Below are 20637 nucleotides of genomic sequence, written 5' to 3'. Positions count from 1 at the left end.
TCATGCCTATAATTCCAGCACTTTGGGAGGCCAAGGCAGGCAGATCACAAGGTCAGGAGATCAAGACCATCCTGGCTAACACGGTGAAACCCCGTCTCTACTAAAAATACAAAAATTAGCCAGGCGTGGTGGCGGGCATCTGTAGTCCTAGCTACTTGGGAGGCTGAGGCAGGAGAATGGCGTGAACCTGAAACAGGGAGCTTGCAGTGAGCCGAGATCATGCCACTGCACTCCAGCCTGGGTGACAGAGCGAGACTCCATCTCAAAAAAAAAAGAAAAAGAAAAACCTTCTATTTCTAACCTTGAACTGAAATATTAGAATGAATGTATCATTTATCTTATATTTAAAAATATATTTCCTAGCTCTAGCCTAGAAATAATAACCAACTCAGTATCAACGAGCACTTTCATATCCAGATTGTGGTATCTGTGGCAAAATTATCACCAGTTTGAGAACAAGTGCTTTAGCCTATGATCAGTGATATAAAAAGGAAGACTCAAATTACCAGTCTCATCATTGAGAGGACTGGTATAACTACAGATTGCAGAGATATTAAAATCATTATAAGAAAATACTATGAAAAAAGAAAATATGAATGAGTGTATGCCAATAAATTCAACAACTTAGGTGAAAATGAAAAAAAAAATCCTTGAAAGACACAAACTACATATGAAACCAACCCAATAGTCTCACCTATAGACAGTTCTTTTGGATAAACATAGAAATTGACCTTTCTGGTCTTAAGGCTTGAAACTTGTGTTTGTTTTATCTGAGTTCCTTCCTCAGGAAAGGACCTTCAGGCCTTTCAAAAAAAAATATATCAAATAACTGAAATTCACCAGATCACCACATTCAGACAATGAGACTTTGGACCCCTCTTTCATCATGATTGCTTCCTTGGCCCTCCCTAGTTTTTGTTTTCTCACACATTTTACTTTTCTTCCCTGCTATATAAACCCCTAGTTTTAGTCAGTCACGAAGATGGATTTGAAATTGAGCTCCCATGTCCTCAGCTGCTGCACCCAAATAAAGCCTTTTTTCTTGGCAATACCCGTCATCTCAGTGATTGGCTTTCTGCACGGTGAGCAACAGGACCTAGCCTGAACCCCTGGTGTTTTGGTAACACACACACTGTCTTTTAAAGAAATAGATAACTTGAATAGCCTTATGTCAGTGATTCTTAATAGGGGTAATTTTGCCTACTCAGGGACATTTGATCATTTCTGGAGACATTTTTCATTGTCACAACTGGGGTGGGAACTATGGGCATTTAGTAGCTAGAGGCTAGAAATGCAGCTGGCCATACTATGATGCATAGGAGAGTCACTACAAAGAATTGCTTGACCTCAAATGTCAGTAGTGCCAGGGTTGCAAACCCTGCAGTATTTCCACTAAAGACATTGAATTTGTAATTTAACATTTTTTGACAAAAAAACCCTAAGCCCATTTCTGAATTTACTAGTGAATTAAAGCAAATATTTAAGAAAAAAAATACCAATTCTATACAAACTAGTCCAGAAAATTAAAGAATAAGAAACACTTCCCAATATATTCTCTGAGGGCAGTGTTAATCTAATGCCAAAACGCAACAAAGACATTTAAAAATCACAGACCAACATCCTCCACAAACATTGATGCTAAAATTTTTAAATTTCAGCAAATTAATCCAACAACATACAAAAATCATAATACACCATGGACAAGTGGGACTTAAACCAGAAATGTAAGATTTCTTTAATATTCCAAAATTCATCAATGGTAATTCACAATATTAAAAGACGTTTTTAAAAACCATATGATAATCTCAATAGATTTCTTTAAGCATCTGGCAAAATCGAACATCCATGCCTGACACATACAAGAAAACTCTCAGTTAATTAATTATAGGACGGAATTTGATCAACCTGATAAAGGGTAGCTGCAAAGAAGTCACTGCTAACATCTTACGTAATGCAGAAAGACTGAATGCTTCATTTACCCTAACATCAAGAATAAGGCAAGTATGTCCAGTCTCTCATTTAATAAGGTTACATAAATAAACAATTCATACAAACATAACTATATAAGTGATAACAAGACTGGAAATGAAAAAAATAAAACTGCCTTCATTCATAGATTACATAATTCTCTGAATAAAATGCTATAGAATTGACGAAAATGCTTACACAGCTAACAAGTAAGGGTAGTTAAGTTTTCAGAATACAAGGTCAACATTTGAAAATCAGTTGCATTTCTCTATACTAGTGACAAATACTCAGAAATCACAACTAATTATTTTAAGTTTCCATTTTTTATACCATCAAATAGAGATATATTTCAAAGACATAAAAAAGACTTCTATATTGAAAACCTCAAAATACCACTGAGAGAAATTAGAGAAGATGTAAATAAATGGAGAAATATATCAGGAGGGTGTTTTTTATGAGAAAATGATAGACTGACTATAGAATATATCTGGTACAGGGCCAATTTGTAGGAAATTTATAACACAAAGAATCTGGAACAACCAAAACAACTTTGAAAAAGAGGAACATATTTAAAGGAATATCACAAACTGATCTTCAAATTCCATAGAAAAGTGTAGCAATTAAGACAGTGTGATTTTGGCATAAAGATAGAAAAAGAGGTCTGTGGAACATAACAGAGAGTGCAAGGCTGAATTCACACCTATAGTGTTAACTGGCTTTCAACAAAGGGGCAAAGGGAACTCAATGAAGAAACAAGAGTCTCTTGAACAAATAAAGGTGAAGTGATTGGATACTATATGTATTTTTTTAAAAGAATAAAACAACTTCAACCTACACTTTACTCCCTACACTAAAATCAACTTAAAATGGGTCATAGACTTCAATGTAAAACCTAAAAAATATAAAACTTCTAGAAGATAGGAGAAAGCCTTTGTAACCTTGGGATAGGCAAAGATACCTCAGATAGGATACCAACAGCATCACTGATAAAAGAAAAACTTGAAAAATTGGGTCCCATTCAAAATTCAGAACTTCTATTTGTTGAAAGACAGTGTTAAGAAAATTAAAAGACAAGCTACAATGTGGGAGAAACTATTTGCAAATCACATAGCTGATAAAAGATGTGTCCAGAATATATAAAGAACTCTCAAAATGTAATTATAAGGAAAAAATGTGCAAAAGGCTTGAGCAGGCTTTTCCCCCAAAGAAGTTGTACAGGTAACAAATCAGCACATGAAAAGGTGCTTAACATTATTAATTATTAAAGAAGGCAAATTAAGACCACAATGTGATACTATTTTGATCATCTCTAGTTAAAATTACTGAACATACAGAGTGTTTTCGAGGATATAAAGCAACTGAGAAAAACTTTGAAGTCAAAAGGTATTTACCATACTTGACTTCAAATTTTACTACAAAGCAACAAAAGCCAAAATAGCTAAATTTCACTTGATGCAAATTTAACATTTTTGTATTTAATCAGAGGAAATTATCAAGAAAGTGAAAAACGAACCTACAAGTGGAGGAAAATATTTGCAAGCCATATATCTGATACAGTCCTAGTCTACAGACTATATTGGAACTCTTAAAATTCAGCAACAAAAAAGACAATCCAATTAGAAAGTGGACAAGGGACTTGAAAAGACATTTCTTTAAAGGTATACAAATGCTCAGCAACACATGAAAAGATATTCATTCTGACTCACTAGGGAAATGCAAATCAAAATTACAATGAAACACCAATTCATATCCACTAGGATGGCTATAATTAAAAAGAAAAAAACAGAACATAAAAAGTGTGGGCAAGGATGTGGAGAAATTTGAACCCTCATACGTGGCTGGTTGGAATGTAAAATGGTGCAGACATTACGGAAAACAATTCAGCCTAGATTTACTATATGACCAACAATTTAACTTCCAAGTATATACACAAAATAATTGAAAACAAGTATTCAGACATAATCTTGTCCATGAATGTTCATAGCTGAATTATTCACAAGAGCTAAAATGAGAAAAAATCCTAAATGTACATCAACAGATGAATATATAAACAAAATGTGGTATATCCATAACTGTGTGATATTATTTGGACATAAAAAGGAATATAGTACTGCTACATGCTTCAACATGGATGAGCCTGGAAAAACATGATGCCAAGTGAAAGAAGCCAGACACAAAAGGTCACACATTTTATGATTCCATTTACGTAAAATGTCTAGAACAGGTAAATCCATAGTAAGCAGTTTAGTGGTTGTTGGGGGCTAGAAGGAGGGAAGGGGAGGGACTGCTTCATGAATACAGGGTTTCCTTTTGAGGCAATCAAAATGTTTTGGGGCTAGATAGAGATGAGAGCTACACAACGTTGTAAATATATTTAATGCCATTGAACTGTCCACTTTGAAATAGTTTATTTTACGTCATATGAATTTTATCAATGAATAAAAGAAAAAATACATACCGTATGACGTCATTTGTATAAAATTCTAGAAAATGCAAACTCATTAATAGAGACAGAAAGCAGATCAGTGGTCGTCTTGCAATAGGGGTCAAGGGTAGGCAGGAGAGAGGAATTTTAAAAAGGCCCAAGGAAACTGCGGGGGGAGGTGATGGCTGTATTCATTATCTTGGCTGTGATGATGGTTTCACAGTATACACATAGGTCAAAGTATACATGCACTTTATTGTATGTTACAATAAAATTCAAAATTAGTCATATATCAATAAAGCTGAAAAAAGTAAAAAATACAAAAAGTGGAGGAGTTATCTCTAGATTAAAAGATACTTAACAAAGGTTTTAAGTGCTATTAAGACATATTGTGCCGTGTAGACATTATTTATATCTTTATTATTAAAAAGCACATTGTAATAAATAAAAGGGACAAGAGGACATGTGAATGCTAACACTGGTGACACTAAGGAACTGCTGTTAGTTTTTGTTAACATCATGATGGTAGTGTAGTTGTGTGACCTTAAACCCTTCATCTTTTGTAGATATATAATGAGATATTTACAGATGAAATTATATGAAGTCTTAGATTTTCTTTAAAATAACCCAGATGGAGTGATGAAGGGAGTGGGTGGGTAAGGTGTAGATGAAACAAGATTGTCCAGGAGTGGATCAGTGATGAAGCTTGGTGATAGACACCTGGCAGGAGTTGGAGGAGGACCAACAATGACCAACAATTCCACTCCTAAGTGTATACCCAAAATAAATGAAAACAGATATTCACCTTGTCCATGAATGTTCATGGCATATAATTGAAATTTTCTGTAATTAAAAAAAATTAAATAAGTATGCATATATATTGTCCTCACATAGTACTAGATTTAAAGAGAATATCTCATACTTTTATTAGCTTTCTAAGTCATAAAAAATCTCATGAGAGGAGATTCTACTTGGTAGAATGGCCCAAGCCATGTTTTACCATACTGCCTTAGGGACAGTTTTAGCAAATCCTTATGTTGACAGATGAAAGAGGAACTGACACCAAGACTGCAGCCTGCTGAGGCAAGACTGTCGAGGAATCCCCCAGCATAATTTGGAGGTAGAGGGGATCATAACACTTCACTGTGATTTATCAGACATGGAATTACTATTATTTTAATACCAATCATCTCTCACTCATTAGCCATCATGGCAAAGCACCAAGATCCTACCCAGTCTGAGGTTAACCTGAGTTATTTCTCTTTTTTTTTTTTTTTTTTTTGAGACGGAGTCTCAGTCTGTCACCCAGGCTGGAGTGCAGTGGCGTGATCTCGGCTCACTGCAACCTCTGCCGCCCCGGTTCAAGCAATTCTCCTGTCTCAGCCTCCTGAGTAACTGGGATTACAGGTGCCTGCCACCACGCCCAGCTAATTCTTTTTGTCTTTTTAGTAGAGACGGGGTTTCACCATCTTAGCCAGGTTGGTCTTAAACTCTTGACCTCGTGATCCACCTGCCTCGGCTTCCCAACGTGCTGGGATTACAGGCATGAGCCACCACACCCAGCCGAGTTATTTCTTTAAAAACCCTATTTCTAGGGTGGAGGCAGTGGCTCACACCTGTAATCTCAGCACTTCGGGAGGCCGAGGTGGGCAGATCACCTGAGGTCAGAAGTTCGAGACCAGCCCGGCCAACATGGTGAAACCCCATCTCTACTATAAATACAAACATTAGTCGAGTGTGGTGGCAGGTACCTGTAATCCCAGCTACTCAGGAGGCTGAGGCAGAAGAATCGCTTGAACCCAGGAGGCGGAGGTTGCAGTGGGCCGAGATGTGCCATTGTATTCCAGCCTGGGTGACAGAGCAAGACTCCATCTCCAAAAACAAAACAAAACCAAAAAAAACTCTATTTCTACTTTTATTTTTGAATGATCTCAAATAACAGGTTCCTTCCAGGGATAATATAAACTGTTCTTCCCTTGCCTTAAATAGAATACTGGAATTTTTAATGGATGAAAGAAAATTAAACCCATTTTGGGAGAGAGAATGGAACTAAGGAAATCAATGTCTATAAATGTTCTGGATTATATCTTCAAAAGTTTAAGAATTTTTAAAAACTGTTAACTCCTCTGAGGTTTTGCTTTTAAACATATGTGTGCTTCCCTTCTATTAAAAAATTATTTAAATAGTTCTCACACTATTCTTAACCTATTCTATGTGATTGTCATAAATCAATACCTTCACTGAGGGCACACAGACCAAACAATTAACATTGAAAGTTTCTGCACAAGACAAGGATATCCTCTCTCACCATCCTATTCAACGTAGTTTTGGAAGTCCTGGCCAGGGCAATCAGGCAAGAGGAAGAAATAAAGGGCATTCAAATAGGAAGAGAGAAAGTCAAATTATCCCTGTTTGCAGATGACTTGATCCCATATCTAGAAAACCCCATTGTCTCAGCCCAAAAGCTTAGGTTGATAAGCAACTTCAGCAAAATCTCAGAATATAAAATCAATGTGCAAAAAATCCCTAGCAATCCTATACACCAACAACAGGCAAGCAGAAAGCCAAATCATGACTGAACTCCCACTCACAACTGCTACAAGAAGAATAAGATACCTAAGAATACAGCTAACAAGGGAAGTGAAGGACCTCTTCAAGGAGGGCTACAAACCACTGCTCAGAGAAATCACAGAGGACACAAACAAATGGAGAAACATTCCATGCTCATGGATAGAAAGAATCAATATCGTGAAAACAGCCATACTGCCCAAAGTAACTTATAGATTCAATGCTGTTGCCATTAAACTACCATTTACATTGTTCACAGAATTAGAAAAAAACTATTTTAAAATTCATATAAAATGAAAACAGAGGCCAAATAACCAAGTCAATTCTAAGCAAAAAGAACAAAGTCAGAGGCATCATGCTACCTGACTTCAAACTATACTACAAGGCTACAGTAACCAGTTCTTGTACTGGTACAAGGACAGACACATAGACCAATGGAACAGAACAGAGAACTCAGAAATAAGACCACACACTTACCGGCATCTGATCTTCAACAAACCTGACAAAAACAAGCAATGGGGAAGGGATTCCCTATTTAATAAATAGTGCCAGGAGAACTAGCTGGCCATATGCAGCTAGTGTAAATATATACACATACATACGTATATATATTTGAGACAGGGTCTTGCTCTGTCACCCAGGCTGGAGTGCAGTGGCACAAACATGGCTCACTGCAGCCTCAAACTCCTAAGTTCAATTGATCCTCCCTCCTCAGCCTCCCTAGTAGCTGGGACCATGATTGTATAACACCATGTCTGGCTAATTTCTTTTTTATTTTTGTAGAGACAGAGCCTCACTATGTTGCCCAGACTGGTCTCAAACTCCTGGGCTCAAGCAGTCCTCCTGCCTCGGCCACCCATCAGCTGATATTTTTGACCTAGGCAGACTTTTTCAATGAAGAAGGCAGTGCATTGAGTCCTATTCTGGTGTAAACCACTGATCTTATGACGGATCAGTCCTCTGAGACTAATCAGACCATACTTTCCCAGAAGGACTCAGCTTGTTTCAGTTACAGGGGGTAGGAGTGGATACCTGAAGAAAATTGGGTTTCTCTTAGGAAGGAAGGAAGATGGGGTATGTTATTCACATTCAGCCTCTCTTACACCTCCACATTTGAGCAAAATATTCCATGCCCTCCTGGACCTCCAATTGCTCCTGATTCTTTTAGATTATCAGCTCCTTTTTGGTAATACTTAACCACATGTCCTGACACCACCAACTACCTGGTAAACCCCACAGCCCCTATATTTTCCCCTGTCTGCTGACTCAATCCTCAGCTCTGGATAATTTTTTTCTTTTCTTTTTTCACAGATGTGGAGGTATTGGCTCCATCTTTCCAATACTAACCTCTTATCTCAGCTTTCAAGTTCCTTCTTTTCTGCTGGCTCTTCTACCACCTTCAAATCTGCACAATTTCCTCTATCTTAAAAACTGGACACAGAAAACTTCACATGATCCTGTTGCCTCGTCTCCTAAACCACACTCTCACCCTTTCTTTCACTGTCAATTTACTGAAGCCAGTAATCTATTATTACTATTTTCTCTTTTTTCCATCATCTTTTCACTTCTCACCTGCTTGTAATCTGGTTTCCACTCTACCACATCATTCCAGTAATATATTATTACTATTTTCTCTTTTTTCCATCATCTTTTCACTTCTCACCTGCTTGTAATCTGGTTTCCACTCTACCGCATCATTCAAAATGGACTTCTAAATGCCATAAAACTCTTGTTTTGGGGTGGGGGAGAACGGAATCTTCCTCTGTCACCCAGGCTAGAGTGCAGTGGTGCCAACTTGGCTCACTGCAACCTCCACCTCCCAGATTCAAGTGATTCTCCTGCCTCAGCCTCCAAAGTAGCTGGGATTACAGGCGCATGACACCACACTCAGCTAATTTTTATATTTTTAGTAGAGACAGGGTTTCACCATGTTGGCCAGCCTGGTCTAGAACTCCTGACCTCAAATGATCCGCCCGCCTCAGCCTTTCGAAGTGCTAGGATTACAGGTTTGAGCCACCGTGCCCAGCCACCATAAAACAATCCTAAAATTCAAGTAATTTTCTACTTCTTAAGATACTGTTTACTCCTTTCCCCATTGTCTCACCCTTCCTAAAATTATCTACTCTTCCTCAGATTTTGAGATGTTCGTTTCTGCAAAGCAGTATATGCAGTTGATGGAAATTTGTCCACAGAAAATGTGGGGAAACAAAACATGAGAAGTCTTCTGAGGTACAATCTACAAAGTCAATGCACACAGAATTTGAATGGGGATAAGCAGTGGCCCATTAAGCAGTCATGCTCTCCCACCCTGGAAGAAGCAAGAGGAAACATGTTTCATAATATGTTCAATTAGTTGCTGTTTCTTAGCTCTTAAGTAATAAATGCCAATAATCAGTGAAGTCAAAATAATGACTAAACTCACACGGGGACAATCGTGTTAAGAGTCTGGTTGGACCAGGTTACCAATTAATGCAAAAAAAAAAAAAAAAAACAGGAGAGCAGGTTTATGACCAGATGGTGCAAAGCATTAATTACTAGCTGAAAATACAATAACCAAGGATTCATTTCAATGCTTTATGACTCTGATGTAGATGTTAATGGTTATATAAAGAATTAGAATAATTTTTTTTCTTTTTATTATTATTATTATTATTATTATTATTATTATTATTATTATTATACTTTAGGCTCTATGGTACATGTGCGCAACGTGCAGGTAAGTTACATATGTATACATGTGCCATGCTGGTGCACTGCACCCACTAACTCGTCATCTAGCATTAGGTATATCTCCCAATGCTATCCCTCCCCCCTCCCCCCACCCCACAACAGTCCCCGAAGTGTGATGTTCCCCTTCCTGTGTCCATGTGTTCTCATTGTTCAATTCCCACCTATGAGTGAGAATATGCGGTGTTTGGTTTTTTGTTCTTGCGATAGTTTACTGAGAATGATGATTTCCAATTTCATCCATGTCCCTACAAAGGACGTGAACTCATCATTTTTTATGGCTGCATAGTATTCCATGGTGTATATGTGCCACATTTTCTTAATCCAGTCTATCATTGTTGGACATTTGGGTTGGTTCCAAGTCTTTGCTATTGTGAATAGTGCCACAATAAACATACGTGTGCATGTGTCTTTATAGCAGCATGATTTATAGTCCTTTGGGTATATACCCAGTAATGGGATGGCTGGGTCGAATGGAATTTCTAGTTCTAGATCCCTGAGGAATCGCCACACTGACTTCCACAAGGGTTGAACTAGTTTACAGTCCCACCAACAGTGTAAAAGTGTTCCTATTTCTCCACATCCTCTCCAGCACCTGTTGTTTCCTGACTTTTTAATGATTGCCATTCTAACTGGTGTGAGATGGTATCTCACTGTGGTTTTGATTTGCATTTCTCTGATGGCTAGTGATGGTGAGCATTTTTTCATGTGTTTTTTGGCTGCATAAATGTCTTCTTTTGAGAAGTGTCTGTTCATGTCCTTCGTCCACTTTTTGATGGGGTTGTTTGTTTTTTTCTTGTAAATTTGTTGGAGTTCATTGTAGATTCTGGATATTAGCCCTTTGTCAGATGAGTAGGTTGCAAAAATTTTCTCCCATTTTGTAGGTTGCCTGTTCACTCTGATGGTAGTTTCCTTTGCTGTGCAGAAGCTCTTTAGTTTAATTAGATCTCATTTGTCAATTTTGGCTTTTGTTGCCATTGCTTTTGGTGTTTTAGACATGAAGTCCTTGCCCATGCCTATGTCCTGAATGGTATTACCTAGGTTTTCTTCTAGGGTTTTTATGGTTTTAGGTCTAACATTTAAGTCTTTAATCCATCTTGAATTGATTTTTGTATAAGGTGTAAGGAAGGGATCCAGTTTCAGCTTTCTACATATGGCTAGCCAGTTTTCCCAGCACCATTTATTAAATAGGGAATCCTTTCCCCATTTCTTGTTTTTGTCAGGTTTGTCAAAGATCAGATAGTTGTAGATATGTGGCATTATTTCTGACGGCTCTGTTCTGTTCCATTGATCTATATCTCTGTTTGGGTACCAGTACCATGCTGTTTTGGTTACTGTAGCCTTGTAGTATAGTTTGAAGTCAGGTAGCGTGATGCCTCCAGCTTTGTTCTTTTGGCTTAGGACTGACTTGGCGATGCGGGCTCTTTTTCGGTTCCATATGAACTTTAAAGTAGTTTTTTCCAATTCTGTGAAGAAAGTCATTGGTAACTTGATGGGGATGGCATTGAATCTGTAAATTACCTTGGGAAGGATGGCCATTTTCATGATATTGATTCTTCCTACCCATGAGCATGGAATGTTCTTCCATTTGTTTGTATCCTCTTTTATTTCCTTGAGCAGTGGTTTGTAGTTCTCCTTGAAGAGGTCCTTCACATCCCTTGTAAGTTGGATTCCTAGGTATTTTATTCTCTTTGAAGCAATTGTGAATGGGAATTCACTCATGATTTGGCTCCCTGTTTGTCTGTTATTGATGTATAAGAATGCTTGTGATTTTTGTACATTGATTTTGTATCCTGAGAGTTTGATGAAGTTGCTTATCAGCTTAAGGAGATTTTGGGCTGAGACAATGGGGTTTTCTAGATATACTATCATGTCATCTGCAAACAGGGACAATTTGACTTCCTCTTTTCCTAATTGAATACCCTTTATTTCCTTCTCTTGCCTAATTGCCCTGGCCAGAACTTCCAACACTATGTTGAATAGAAGTGGTGAGAGAGGGCATCCCTGTCTTGTGCCAGTTTTCAAAGGGAATGCTTCCAGTTTTTGCCCATTCAATATGATATTGGCTGTGGGTTTGTCATAAATAGCTCTTATTATTTTGAGATACGACCCATCAATACCTAATTTATTGAGAGTTTTTAGCATGAAGGGTTGTTGAATTTTGTCAAAGGCCTTTCTGCATCTATTGAGATAATCATGTGGTTTTTGACTTTGGTTCTGTTTATATGCTGGATTACATTTATTGATTTGCATATATTGAACCAGCCTTGCATCCCAGGGATGAAGCCCACTTGATCATGGTGGATAAGCTTTTTGATGTGCTGCTGGATTCAGTTTGCCAGTATTTTATTGAGGATTTTTGCATCAATGTTCATCAAGGATATTGGTCTAAAATTCTCTTTTTTTGTTGTGTCTCTGCCAGGCTTTGGTATCAGGATGATGCTGGCCTCATAAAATGAGTTAGGGAGGATTCCCTCTTTTTCTATTGATTGGAATAGTTTCAGAAGGAATGGTACCAGCTCCTCCTTATACCTCTGGTAGAATTCAGCTGTGAACCCATCTGGTCCTGGACTTTTTTTGGTTGGTAAGCTATTGATTATTGCCACAATTTCAGCTCCTGTTATTGGTCTATTCAGAGATTCAACTTCTTCCTGGTTTAGTCTTGGGAGGGTGTATGTGTTGAGGAATTTATCCATTTCTTCTAGATTTTCTAGTTTATTTGCGTAGAGGTGTTTATAGTATTCTCTGATGGTAGTTTGTATTTCTGTGGGATCGGTGGTGATATCCCCTTTATCATTTTTTATTGCATCTATTTGATTCTTCTCTCTTTTTTTCTTTATTAATCTTGCTGGCGGTCTATCAATTTTGTTGATCCTTTCAAAAAACCAGCTCCTGGATTCATTGATTTTTTGAAGGGTTTTTTGTGTCTCTATTTCCTTCAGTTCTGCTCTGATTTTAGTTATTTCTTGCCTTCTGCTAGCTTTTGAATGTGTTTGCTCTTGCTTTTCTAGTTCTTTTAATTGTGATGTTAGGGTGTCAATTTTGGATCTTTCCTGCTTTCTCTTGTGGGCATTTAGTGCTATAAATTTCCCTCTACACACTGCTTTGAATGCATCCCAGAGATTCTGGTATGTTGTGTCTTGATTCTTGTTGGTTTCAAAGAACATCTTTATTTCTGCCTTCATTTCGTTATGTACCCGGTAGTCATTCAGGAGCAGGTTGTTCAGTTTCCACGTAGTTGAGCGGTTTTGAGTGAGAGTCTTAATCCTGAGTTCTAGCTTGATTGCACTGTGATCTGAGAGATAGTTTGTTATAATTTCTGTTCTTTTACATTTATTGAGGAGAGCTTTACTTCCAAGTATATGGTCAATTTTGGAATAGGTGTGGTATGGTGCTGAAAAAAATGTATATTCTGTTGATTTGGGGTGGAGAGTTCTGTAGATGTCTATTAGGTCTGCTTGGTGCAGAGCTGAGTTCAATTCCTGGGTATCCTTGTTGATTTTCTGTTTCGTTGATCTGTCTAATGTTGACAGTGGGGTGTTAAAGTCTCCCATTATTAATGTGTGGGAGTCTAAGTCTCTTTGTAGGTCACTCAGGACTTGCTTTATGAATCTGGGTGCTCCTGTATTGGGTGCATATATATTTAGGATAGTTAGCTCTTCTTGTTGAATTAATCCCTTTACCATTATGTAATGGCCTTCTTTGTCTCTTTTGATCTTTGTTGGTTTAAAGTCTGTTTTATCAGAGACTAGGATTGCAACCCCTGCCTTTTTTTGTTTTCCATTTGCTTGGTAGATCTTCCTCCATCCTTTTATTTTGAGCCTATGTGTGTCTCTGCACATGAGATGGGTTTCCTGAATACAGCACACTGATGGGTCTTGAGTCTTTATCCAATTTGCCAGTCTGTGTCTTTTAATTGGAGCATTTAGTCCATTTACGTTTAAAGTTAATATTGTTATGTGTGAATCTGATCCTGTCATTATGATGTTAGCTGGTTATTTTGCTCGTTAGTTGATGCAGTCTCTTCCTCGTCTCGATGGTCTTTACATTTCGGTATGATTTTGCAGTGGCTGGTACCGGTTGTGCCTTTCCATGTTTAGCACTTCCTTCAGGAGCTCTTTTAGGGCAGGCCTGGTGGTGACAAAATCTCTCAGCATTTGCTTGTCTGTAAAGTATTTTATTTCTCCTTCACTTATGAAGCTTAGTTTGGCAGGATATGAAATTCTGGGTTGAAAATTCTTTTCTTTAAGAATGTTGAATATTGGCCCCCACTCTCTTCTGGCTTGTAGGGTTTCTGCCGAGAGATCCGCTGTTAGTCTGATGGGCTTCCCTTTGATGGTAACCCGACCTTTCTCTCTGGCTGCCCTTAACATTTTTTCCTTCATTTCAACTTTGGTGAATCTGACAATTATGTGTCTTGGAGTTGCTCTTCTCGAGGAGTATCTTTGTGGCATTCTCTGTATTTCCTGAATCTGAATGTTGGCCTGCCTTGCTAGATTGGGGAAGTTCTCCTGGATAATATCCTGCAGAGTGTTTTCCAACTTGTTTCCATTCTCCCCGTCACTTTCAGGTACACCAATCAGACGTAGATTTGGTCTTTTCACAAAGTCCCACATTTCTTGGAGGCTTTGCTCATTTCTTTTTATTCTTTTTTCTCTAAACTTCCCTTCTCACTTCATTTCATTCATTTCATCTTCCAGGGCTGATACCCTTTCTTCCATTTGATCGCATCGGCTCCTGAGGCTTCTGCATTCTTCACGTAGTTCTCGAGCCTTGGTTTTCAGCTCCGTCAGCTCCTTTAAGCACTTCTCTGTATTGGTTATTCTAGTTATACATTCTTCTAAATTTTTTTCAAAGCTTTCAACTTCTTTGCCTTTGGTTTGAATATCCTCCCGTAGCTCGGAGTAATTTGATCGTCTGAAGCCTTCTTCTCTCAGCTCGTCAAAGTCATTCTCCGTCCAGCTTTGTTCCATTGCTGGTGAGGAACTGCGTTCCTTTGGAGGAGGAGAGGTACTCTGCTTTTTAGAGTTTCCAGTTTTCCTGCTCTGTTTTTTCCCCATCTTTGTGGTTTTATCTACTTTTGGTCTTTGATGATGGTGATGTACAGATGGGTTTTTGGTGTGGATGTCCTTTCTGTTAGTTTTCCTTCTCACAGACAGGACCCTCAGCTGCAGGTCTGTTGGAGTACCTGGCCGGCCGTGTGAGGTGTCAGTCTACCCCTGCTGGGGGGTGCCTCCCAGTTAGGCTGCTCAGGGATCAGGGGTCAGGGACCCACTTGAGGAGGCAGTCAGCCCGTTCTCAGATCTCCAGTTGCGTGCTGGGAGAACCACGGCTCTCCTCAAAGCTCAGATGGAAATGCAGAAATCACCCGTCTTCTGCGTCACTCGCAGTGGGAGCTGTAGACCGGAGCTGTTCCTATTCGGCCATCTTGGCTCCTCCCCCCAGAATAATTGTTAAGTATAAAGACACTGTATTACAGAAGAAATAGTTAATTACCTGACTTCCGGAGTTTCACAGACAGCAAACGGATCAACAGAGACCATTAGACTGCACATTTCGTGGCTCATTTCAAAGTACATCCTACGACACGGCCCCATACTCAAATACCTGTGGGATCAAGTAAGTAACAAAAGCAAGTGACACTGGCCTCAGGTAACTAGTGCACACACTTGTCTTCTAAATTCTCAGCAGGATTGGCTATGGAATTTGTGAAGTTCAGTGCAAAATGAAAATGCAAGGTCCTTTGTTCATAAAGCGGATAAAAAATGACATTAAAGGCATATTGGGGTGATGACTACTTGTAAGACTTATGGAATGCAGGATCCAGGAAGAGTAAGAGCTCCCTGTGGGCATTCAATATAAAGACATTGAAAGAGAAAGGGGCTGGGCTTGCAGGTTCACCTTCCAAAGTCACCAAACAGGTAGAGCCCTCCACCTCCTTTGAGCCAGATGAACAAGAGGCAGAGCTTGTTTCCTTTCTCCCCTCTCTCTCTCTGTCACTTCCCAGACACACCCATCAAAGCTTTTTTTATTTGTTATTTAATATTGTGCTTACTCAAGCATAGGGATACTCATGAAGTAAATGCAGACTCTGTGGTGTAAGGCCTGAAATTAAGGTTCAATACTATGTGCTGCCTTGACACCTGAAGGTAGGAGGGCCCCAGAAGACCTAACCAAAAGTTCTCTTCCCCTCTCTGCTCCTGGAAATAAGGTCCCCCAACCAATCATCTTGATCATGGGACCAGGCATAGTGCCTGCGTATCCTTGAGTAGCAGGTTTCAATTCCTGCCAGCCCAGAGAATTACTTAAACAAGCCAATCACATTCCATGGGACCAGCAATTACCTTACCCTCTCATCAATGCAAAGCCTGCATTCCATAGCCCCTGTTTGTTCAGTCTGTTCCCAAGTGCAATCCCCGGGGAGGGGGCCTGCATGACATGTGGTCTCCTCCTCCCTGGAGCGGTGAGGTGAGTGTATGTAACCAACAAACTACTGTTGATCTCACATGTCTACTGTCATTGTTTTCAGACATTCCTATAACCCAAGGGTAGGAATCCCTCTCTTACCAACAAGGGAAAGAGGAGATGATCAAAACAGACCCTCACCGGTCCCTCCCCGTGACTCCATGTATACCCTGACACATGCTCCAACAACTGTTAGGATCCTCCACCCTTAAGTGGCTGGACCAGCACACCATGCCCCAACCAGGGGTGAGGAAGTTGAGCCAGCCATCTTCTCTTACTACCTACTACCCCACTCTTGGCGGATAGGCAACCCTCAAATGTGTTGCTATCCCTAGGCCAGGACATAGTAGGTAGCAAGATGGGGTAGATAAGAGTCTCAACCCTGCCAAGCCACCCATGTACTGGCAGCCCAACATGGAGACAACTGCCATGATACCCTGCTCTGAAATGCCACAGGACATGTGTGTTAAATCTTGACCCTCCCCACATCCATGCCTAGTTCCTACTAGAGGAAGAGGATGGTAGCATTCACAGGACATGTGTGTTAAATCTTGACCCTCCCCACATCCATGCCTAGTTCCTACTAGAGGAAGAGGATGGTAGCATTCACAGTGTGTGGATGGGGAGGGAGAGCTTGACAAGTCCTGGGGTGCCAGGAGATGGACAGCAGGCAGACAAGAATTCTTCCCAGGGACAGAGGCAGAGAGACGCTAGAAATGGGACTGCTCATGGATGTTGAGGCTCCAAATCTGGTGCAGCCTCCATTGTCCCAACAGACATCACTCATAAAACACAAATTCAAGGATAAAATTGTTAAGAATTTTAAGACAGCAACCACAGACCATTAAATCCTAAGCAAGGAGCCATGCCCATGAAGTTGGCCATGGTTCTCAAGCATTGAACACACCGGGAGGACGTGTTTCTATGACTATTCATGATACATACTTTCTGCTGCACCTAGAAAATCTCTTTTTATACACTTACTATCTCCTAAAAGCTGCAATATCCAGACAATTTTTGTCACTTACTGAATTTAACAGCATTGTAATTTATTTTCATTCAAATGTAAAACCTGTTGAAATTTTAGTAATTTTATTTTCACTTGAGTAGCCCATGGTTCTTGATGTGTTTATTTCTGAAGGATGTTTTAAATTATGTCACTTTGCACAGACACAATTGGTTTGCACATTAAACACCTAGGAGTATGTTTTATATGTACAAGGAAATTTGCCCTCTTCCTTTCTTGCTTGAAATATGATGCCCTAAGTGTATCTTCCATTGTTCCAGTTTTGGTTGAAGTGAGAATGAGAAATACTTCAACTTCCTCTTAATTCTACGACATGGAAACAGCACTGCCTCGTTGATGTTGAGGTCACTATCATCAACCTCAGTGTTAAGGGGAGAGCAGAATATGGGGAGCACATGCCCCATCTAAATGAAGCCACTCAGCCCCAAAATTGCTGTCACATAGAAATCTGGGCCCAGGGTTTCCAGCACTTCTGAATTTTCAAGAAAATCCAGTACAGTTGAACCTTGAACAGCACAGGGCTTAGGAATGCCAACAGCTCATGCAGCCAGAAATCTGAATATAACTTTTGACTCCCCCAAAACTTAAGTACTAATAGCCAGTTGTTGACCAGAAGCCTTACTGATAACATAAACCATTGATTAAACTTAAAAGATTTCCACAGGAAAACTGATGACAGCCGTGGCCCATCTGGAGAGGCTGCTGTGAAGATGCCAGCTACAGCAGGGGAGGTGCTGCCGGGGCTGTGCACTCTGTGGAGCCAGCAGGGGCCAAGAACAGGCAGGAGCCCACCCCCTACCCTTCCCCACGAGCCAGTGGGGCAGGAGCCCCACGCTTCCTGGCACCGCTGCAGCCACCCAGCCACAGCTCCGGACTAGGGCATCCCTGAGCTCTTGGAGCCCAGGAAGCCCCTTCCTCACCCCCAACAGGTTTGAAAGTGCCTGCTCCTGCTGCCTGGCCTCTCCCTGCTCCTGGTGCCCACTCCAGTGCTGCAGTGCGGAGCAAAGTTATGGCTGAGCCCAGGCAATGTCTCAACCCAGCTGGGTATGTGCACTCTGTGGGTGGTACTGACACACCAGCCCCCTGCTGCCTCAGTTCCCTCTGGACTTTGGGTGTCAACCAGCACCAGAGGGAGACCAGGGGCTGAGGGTGGCTCGGCATTAGCCTGCAGGCACCCTTCAGGGCGAACAGCCTGGGCACTGTGGACATCCTGTTGGTGGCAGCAGGAAGCAGACAGGTTCCCAGGCAGGAAGTGGCAGGTCCCCAGTGAAGCCCCACCTTCAAGCCAGGAACAGCCTGAAGCCTGGGTACCAGGCTGCCAGTTCCAGGCAAAGTCTGCAGACCAGAGTGAGTACTTCATTGATGACGATTTGACTAATCGGATGACGCTTTTTCCAGGCCAACCATAAACCAGTCAGCATTTCCTCCATTCTGAGAACATAAAAACCCCCAGACTCAGTCAGACTCACACACTCGCTGGACGACCTGCCTGAGGAAAGGAGCTCCCCACTGCGGTTCTGTAGCTCAGTGAAGCTCCCCTCCACCTTGCTCACCCTCCAGTTGTCCACGCACCTCATTCTTCCTGGATATAGGAAAAGAACTCAGGACCTGCCAAATGGCGGGACTGAAAGGGCTATAACACAAACAGGGATGAAACACACTCCCCCACTCACCACGCTGTAGGTGATGAGAAGGAGAGAAGAGCTGAGGCCATTCTGGGAGCCCTGACCTTGGGGCTCCCCAAGCCAGGGCTGTAACATGCTGTAACACCCTCTTTGGGGTGCTGCGGTTCCTGGCATCTCCAAGATTTTGGGCGCCATTGCATTCCCCTTGACCAGACGCTGGGGCCCACAGCAGAAGCCGCTTGTGGTACATGTGCTCCAGGGGCAGGTTCACACGGAGCTGAAGCTGGTGCTTGTGCCAGCGCCTGGGGTGGCCCACCCCGCTGCAACCAGCACGCATGGCTGTGCACAGTGGCCAGACTCCACGCTCACTCACTCACACACACACCCGTTGCTGCTCCGCACCTGGCTCGCCCTTGGCAGGCGTGGGATCTGGGCGGTAACGTGAGCCTAGCTCAGCCTGCCGGGCCAAGCGGGCAGAACAAGCCCAGTGAACGCAAGTAAAACCCAGGCAGAGGCGCTGCCGGCCACAGAGGCTTCCAGCTGGTGAAGCAACACCCCAAAGATCCTGTGACAAAACAATACTTATTTGTAAATGCTAATGACAGACTTTTTAAAATGCTTAAATTCTGGGTTGGCCTATCCTGGGAATATCAAATAAAACACATGTGCAGGTAGCATCCAGCTGTAGACCACGATTTGATGGTCTCTAATATGGAGAAAGACTGTTGCTCTCATAAAAATCTCCTGTTTATTATTCAGTCATGACATGTACCATGCCACACTGTCGCTGTCTTTTTTCCTGTCTTCTCTACTAGACTTTCAGCCCCCTATTGAAAGGGATACACGTGCAGCTGACACAATGGCTGGCACATACCAGATGCAACAGAATTCTCCACAGAATGATTTAAATTCAGTTAATACTTATTGAGAACTTACTATTTCCCAGGCACCGAGGTGAACCAAACAAACAATGGAACTCATATTCCATGAATTAATCTTTCATCTGAAAGACTTTTTTATACCCTCAGTGAGACTTTAAAATCTCTAAGTTCTTTTTAAGGTCACATCTATCAGCAGTAGAGGATCAGATGCTGGAATTTCTGTTCCACAGCACTGGGCCATCTACCAAGAAATACATTAAAAATCACCCTTGGCCAGGCGGGGTGGCTCACGTCCATAATCCCAGCACTTTGGGAGGCCGAGGCAGGTGGATCACCTGAGGTCGGGAATTTGAGACCAGCCTGACCACCATGGAGAAACCCCATCTCTACTAAAAATATAAAAAATTAGCCGGGCCTAGTGGTACATGCCTGTAATCTCAGCTACCCGGGAGGCTGAGGCAAGAGAACTGCTTGAACCCAGGAGGTGGAGGTTGCAGTGAGCCAAGATAGCACCATTGCACTCCAACCTGGACAACAAGAGCAAAACTCCGACCAAAAAAAAAAAAAAATCACCCTTGACAGTGTCTCACGCCTGTAATCCCAGCACTTTGGGAGGCTGAGGTGGGCGGATCACCTGAGGTCAGGAGTTCGAGACCAGCCTGGCCAACATGGTGAAACCCCGTCTCTACTAAAAATACAAAAAAATTAGCCAGGTGTGGTGGCGGGCACCTGTAATCCCAGCTACTTGGGAGGATGAGGCAGAATAATCGCTTGAACCCAGGAGGCAGAGGTTGCAGTAAGCTGAGATCATGCCACTGCACTCCAGCCTGGGCAAGAAGAGCAAAAACACCATCTCAAAAAAAAAAAAAAATCACCCTTGAATTTTGATGGGAATATCCCAGGATTCTTTGAGTTTCCTATTCACGTAATACATCCCTGGTATACAGATGA

At 41.2% G+C, this 20637-nt stretch overlaps 1 long non-coding RNA gene across 1 annotated transcript in view; it reads right to left on the bottom strand.

Annotated features, from left to right (window-relative positions):
* Positions 1 to 20227, bottom strand: part of LOC129050207 (uncharacterized) — a 138349-nt gene extending 118122 nt beyond the window's left edge. Inside the window, exon 1 of the long non-coding RNA XR_008513792.1 lies at positions 15185 to 20227. This is a non-coding gene — a long non-coding RNA (uncharacterized LOC129050207). The remainder of the gene's footprint in view (positions 1 to 15184) is intronic.
* Positions 20228 to 20637: the final 410 nt, after the last annotated feature.

Source organism: Pongo abelii, chromosome 16 (assembly GCF_028885655.2).
Source record: "Pongo abelii isolate AG06213 chromosome 16, NHGRI_mPonAbe1-v2.0_pri, whole genome shotgun sequence".
Classification (NCBI taxonomy): domain Eukaryota; kingdom Metazoa; phylum Chordata; class Mammalia; order Primates; family Hominidae; genus Pongo; species Pongo abelii.
Note: the sequence above shows the minus strand (reverse complement) of the source record. Positions and strands in the feature narration are given on the sequence as shown.